Genomic DNA, 6,734 nt, shown 5'->3' with positions numbered 1-6,734 from the left:
AGGCTAGGTCATTAAGCCGAGAATGGATTCTCTCATGCTGCCTTAACCCTTGCAGCGCACCAGAAGCAGGAGAAACTGAGGAGAAAAGCCCCTTAAGACCATTACGCCACTCAAGTGGACTCGGCGCTTGATGACGCCCCTTAAACTGCAGTCCCTAAGCCCTGATAAGAGCTGATGTTCTCCAGTACATCAGAGACAGAGCTGTTCTGCCAGGCATTCTGGACTGTGTCAGTGTACAGTCGCATAATTGAGCACACTATTACTCAGCTTTTCCCGTGTCACTTCAGAAAGGTCAATGAAATCAGGCTTTTTTAAAAAACTTCGGTTATAAATACACGTGGAGAAAAAAAAGGCGAATCTGGAAGGTGGACAGCACTTTAAATACACAGCCACGATTGTTGAGTGTGAACACCAGCGATAAGCAGCATGTAGCAGTGTGTAGTTTTAACAGTCTCCAGGCCTGGGCATCGCACAAGCCTCTCCTCCTTCCTCCGGTTCCCCAGTAACGGCAGCATCCTCTGGGGCTCTGGGTGCGATCTCACCAATGCCTCTGTCATCACTTGCTGTGACTGCCAAATCTGTGCTCCAGAAACGAGGGCTCGCAAAGCAGCACCGAAACAAACACACAATGCAGGCAGGGCTGTTCGGAGACCTGCCGAAGGCAGCCTTTAGCTTCAACACATTCCCGTTGACACGAGGAGGAATCACGCGGCAGCTGAACCCACGGGGAGCAGGGCCTCTTGGAGCGCGCGCAAAGCGCGGGGTGGCTCCTCTGTCTTGTGTCCTTACATTTGGTTTGCATCCCAAATATTTGCAGGCCAGAGACGCCCAAATATGTTTCTGTAGGAAGCTGTTGGTCGTTCGTATGACTCTGTTATGGAGATATGGAGGAGATTGGTATCAAGTCATGGAGATTTTTTTTTTTTAGCTTATCAGCTGTTTGGGGCCCACAGATGCAGGAACAAACAGCTATGTGCCATGGAGACTAGACCACACACAATCAAACCAGAAATCAAAGAGCTGGATTTGAACTTAGCTTAATGGTTCGCTTGGAATGCTAAAAGTGATAGATGTATTTCTCTCATATCCCACCCCCCCAAAAAAAATAAAAATAAATAAGACAAAAAAAAAAAAGAAAAAGAACTCGCTTGCCTCAAAACGTGTCCAGACCTTGGTACAGAAATGTGGAAATGTGGAGAAACACCACACGGAAACATCACCACAAACACTCTGAAAATAATAATATGGGAAATATCCTTCTTCCTATTAAACTTTGTCAGTGGTAATGATGAGGCTGCCTCTAACTTCCTGCTAATTAACACTTCATGCTAATTCTACAATCATTTTCTTTTTTCACTCTCACTGCTAGTTGGCAATACACTGTGTGTGCTGCATTGAGCTGCTCTGGGCTTGTTTTTCTTCGGCGACTCAAGCAAGATCATAGATTGAGATCTATCCTGCCAATACAAGTTAAGTTGTCCTCTGGAGGACATCTTCCAAATATGTTTTTTTTTTAACCAATCCGTGCCCTTTAACAGCTACAGCTGGATTTATTAAGCACATGCAGAGTCAGTGATCGTTGTAACTGTCTGTCAAGAAGGGAAAAATAAAGAAGCCAGAGGGGAAAAAATAAATAAAAACTCAAAATAAAACTAATATCAATGTTTTGGAAATCTGAATATATACATATATATATATATATATATATATATATATATATATATATATATATATATATATATATATATTTTTTTTTTTTTTTTATATGATACGATGGCTAGGCAGACATACTAATCAGATCACAGCTGATGCTGATGTTAATGCTGAATGAGTTAATTCCTCTTGATGTAATCCTCGGTGTTGTTTACGGAAAGGACTAAAAATACCTGCGCAGATACGCCAGCTTAAACATCACTGAAAGTCATATTTGCAGCCTTGCCATTAATGATAATTACAATGTCTAGCCCGGCTATTAGCTACATTGTTATCCTATTGCTGGAGATAATTGCATAGTAGTGTGTGTACGTGGCGATACACCGAACACAAAGGCGTGGAGTTAATAAACAGCACTGTGCCCTCAGCGCCATTTCTCTTTAACTAGGGGAAGTTGTTCTTCTGACATTTTACAACACTGTCATAGTGAATACGAACTGGACCAATATTATGTATTATATAATTGACACTTAAGTATGTAGAGAGATTAGTCTCAAAATATTTTACAAATGTGTAAATGTTAATTCACAAATTAAACACAAGTCACAAATGTTTCACTGTTTACAAATTAATACATTCCAAACTGTGTCTCACGGTCTGCAGTTACATTCATATAATTTTTTTTTTTTGGTTTTCATAGATATATCATCATTTTACATGAAAATAAATAAATTTACATTTACATTGCATATATTTCTAAAGTCGAAGTCTCGAATTTAAAATATATTTGTAATTTGTAGAATCTGCGTTTGTGGATCAAGTCACTCGCGTGTTTTCGTGACGTGTTTTTGTTCATTTCCTCTCGCGGGATTTTGGATTTTGAGACTTTCCTCTCCCTTTTCACTCGGTCCAAATACAAACGCAGCCTGATCCACAAATGTGGAAAGCAGGCGAACAAGCCACCGCTAGGTGGCACTGTTCTTTTCCCCGGTGTTTCAGGACTGACCTGTTGCTCTGAGGGCCGCAGCAAAACCACCCTGTAGGCGGAACTATGACTCCATTGACTGCTGCAGTTAATGATGGACATTTATCTCTGGCTGCTGATTGGCTCAAAGTGATGACCAATGAGAAGCGCCTTGGGGTGTCTGCCCCTCCCTCCGGCTGAGGGGCAGCATCTGTCTGAAACAAATCACCCGTCTTAACGGTCCAAACTCAAAAATACGAAACAGTCCAATACGCAGCACGGTTTTTCGTGTCCAAATACGGAATGATTGTAACGTATTTTATTTGACAACCCTTGTCTGCAGCGAAATTAGAGAAGTTCCGCTGGACTTTAACGTCGTCAAATTTATGGTACTTTTAAAAGCGTTCCACAGAGATCACCCGCTCCTAACCGTCTGTGATATGAAGCTGAATTCAGATTTTTTGTTCGAACTTCCACCTTAAATGTTGCGCAAATGCGTCTCCATTTAAGTTCTCCCCACACGTCCTAAAACAACAGTGTTGTTCGCCTGCTTTCCACATTTGTTGATCAGGCTGCTTTTGTGTTTGAAGCGGGTGAAATGTGAAAGTCTCAAAATCCAAAAACCCGCGAGAGGAAATGAACAAATACGTCACGAAAAAAACGAGAGTGACCTGATTCACAAACGCAGATTCAACAATTTATTAATACATTTTAAATAAGAGACTTTGACTTTACAAATATTTGCAATATAAATTTATAATTATGAAAAACAAAAACTTAAATATTTATGAATGTACAATTTGAATGTGAATTTATTTGTACAAACCACAGACCGTAAGACACAGATTGGAATGTATTCGTTTGTAAACAGTGAAACATATTTGTGACTTTAATTTGTGGATTAACATTCACGCATTTATAAAGTATTTTGAGACTAATCTCTCTCCATACTGAAGGGTCAGTTTTGTTTCCAGTAACTGATAAAATACTATTAATACATTGCGGGTTTTACACGTTTTAAAAGCACCAATTACACGGAATGGACACCGGACTCGTGTGAAAGAGTACGGCGCTCCTGGGGTTGTGACTGAACCATGTCGCCAAGTCTGTATTACCTTTCAGAAGGATTTCAGCAGTTTCAGGAAGGAAAGAAAGAAAGATCACGCTTGGCTCAGCTATCGAGAGAGCAGACATACGGTGGCATTAATGGAGGTAAAATTAGGTACAAATGAAACAGCAACAGATGTTTCAAATCAGCCTCATTTTATGTCATTACACGGCCCTTAATCTTTGACTGTAAATAGCAAATCAGACTGGATCCTGCTTCCAAGCCCAGCTCACATCCACACTCGGCTCCAGCTTAATCCTTGGAGGAAGCCCACGCCATTTCCAGAGCCGTGTGCAAAAGTTTGGACACCCCGGTTATATGACACTTTCTGTTTATTTTCGAAGAGAAAAGTCCACGCGTCCGCCATTTTCCTGATAATTATAATGTACGGTCTGTTCACTTAAATTTCGGAGGCCAAAAAAAAACCCCACTAAATGTACAGTGACAGAGGTCACATGTTTATTATTTGGGAACAACTATAAGATACACGTGTTAAGTTCATTTTAATCAATTAAACATGACATTTGACGAGGGTTGGACGAACTTGCCACCGTCCGGGTTCAGTCCTTTAAAATAATAAAAAAAAAGGTTGGACGTTATTCTACAGGTAAATTCCTACATCTAACAATTCTAAATGTGAACGTGCTGCTCATTTTCTCTCATCAAACATCATGGCGCAAGTGAAGCGCTCGCTCTCTTAAACGAGAGTGTAAATTTAGAGCTGACAGCCTACGAGCAAAGAGAACTCAATTCCTGCCTGAAGGAACCTTTTTGGCTCATTCATGCGTTGGAGGATTTTGTGCCAGCACAAATATGTCATCTCTCTCTCTCTCTCTCGCGTTGGAGGTGACTCCTCTCCCCTAAGCCGGGGCTCTACTCTATTTTTCGCTGAACTGAGCTCGCTCTGCTGTGCTCGGCTCGGCTCGGCTCGCGCTGTGTGTGGAGCTGTGGAGCGGCAGCGCGCTGATTAGCATGCAGTAATAATGATGGCGAGCCGGGCTCCATTGTTCTAACACCTCCCTCTCCTCCGCACCAATCTGTCACCGTGCAGCGGGCGCGCGCTGCCTCACACGCTGCACTCCACAAATGAGATGGATAATTAGTTGCCCCTCACGAATGCCTCACTCTTCTCACCCCTGATTGCTTTCACCTTTTTGCTCCTGGCAATTTTGACACCTCGTAATCAGCCTGCTGCTTCTCCCTTTCAATCCATATCCATCCTCTTCCTCCCTCTCGGCCTTTTTAGACTCCTGCGAGGGGGGCTACGTAGGCTACTTTTTTTTCTCCCCCGGAAAAAAAAAAACACTCTACAAGAAGGCTTGCCCACGCTGCTAGCCTCATGTTCAACTAGCCGAGTCTGTTCTGACCGAAAGTCAGGGCCTGTAACTGCTTTGGGGGGCTCAGGCACAGCACATTAAACTCATCTCTTTTTTTTTTTTTAACTTAAATAGACTTACAAAGACTGGCGTGGACAAAGCTTACCCATTTTTGACTTCTTTTAACTTACAGTCCATGCGTAACAATGGACGTCACTGGTCAAATTACACGGATCTTCCACAGGGAACACACTTTACAGCAACTTTTACTGGAGAGTTAAAAATATTTGTGACATTACTTCCGTTTTTCCCGTATTGTTAAAATCAGCTAATGTAGCTATTAATGTGCATTAAAACGTGCAGAAGTGTGCTCTCATTACATGCAGTTAATTACTTAGAATATCAACAAATTACACCAGGAGTGCTGGCACTTTATTATAAGTTTTAGTACCAAAGACTTCACGTTAAAATTCGCGATTTTAGTCAAAATTCTTTTTTTCAAATTGATTGTTCCACAGTTTGCTAGCAGTCCAGTCTGTTTGTGAGCTCGACATTAGTCTAACGTGTTTATGAAGGTCCAGGGTCTGTAATAAATAAGTAAATAAAATTGTCCAGTCAAGGCATCGGGGAATTTTAAACAACAGAGTGACCTCCAAACTTAGAAAAGGACGAATCGAGAGTATCCATATGGGTAATTACTTAAGGTGAAGTGTCTCCAAATTTAGGCTAACTGTATTATTGAACCTGCTATAAAACCGAACGACTCGAGTTACAAATAACTTTCTGTGGTGATTCAAATAGTCGTTTTTTTCCCAATTAAACATACGATTCCACCTTAAAAGACTCAGAGCTTCTTAATATAAACAACTTTTCTCCTAATCGTAGACTTCCCATTTAAAGCAATGCACTTATAAAGCATTAAAATCTATTTGACTACCAATAATGCCCCCTTGTGGAGAAACTTTTATACATGCTAAACATGAGTGAGCGAGTCATCGTACAAGAAGCAGGGCAAAAGAAAAAAAAAGAAAAAACCCACATGGGTCTAGTAACTGTCAGTACAGCTTCCTTCTTCCAAATAACGAGCATTGACAACATAATTATGTAGAAGCATCTGTCCATGGCTCCAGTGAGAAAGCCTTCTCTGAGCCTTCACAGGGCTCATGGAGAGAGGGAGCCATTAGGGAGTGCGGAGCTAGCAGATATGCTGAAGCTCCAGAATAAATTCTCTCTTTATTCTCTGTGATCTGCTGAGAGGAATGAGAATTAAAGCGGGCCTGCTGGTCCAATTCGAATTGGGCATTATGCAGAACACATTGTGTGATATCAAGATGTAATATTATGCTTTGTAAATATACAGAACAATCATCTGATCACAAAAGCATGTTGTCCTGTGGGGGCGTTTTTTTTGGGGGGTTTTTTTTTGGTGGGGGTGGGGGTCGGGGAGAGAGGTGGGGTGCTGGTAGATTGTCAAACAAACTGTGTGTCTTTCTAATATATATATCTTCTCATTAGTCATTGGAATAGGACTATTCACCGTATAGAACTGTGTACCAGCCCCTACCTCAGCACAAACCAAGTTATGGTCTCAAACACATTAAGAAGGAGCAGTTCTACAAATGAACTCTTGACGAGGCCACAGCTGTTCACTGAAAACCGTTCCAGGTGACGACCTCATGAAGACGATTGAGAG

This window comes from Hoplias malabaricus, chromosome 12 (assembly GCF_029633855.1).
Source record: "Hoplias malabaricus isolate fHopMal1 chromosome 12, fHopMal1.hap1, whole genome shotgun sequence".
NCBI lineage: Eukaryota > Metazoa > Chordata > Actinopteri > Characiformes > Erythrinidae > Hoplias > Hoplias malabaricus.
Note: the sequence above shows the minus strand (reverse complement) of the source record.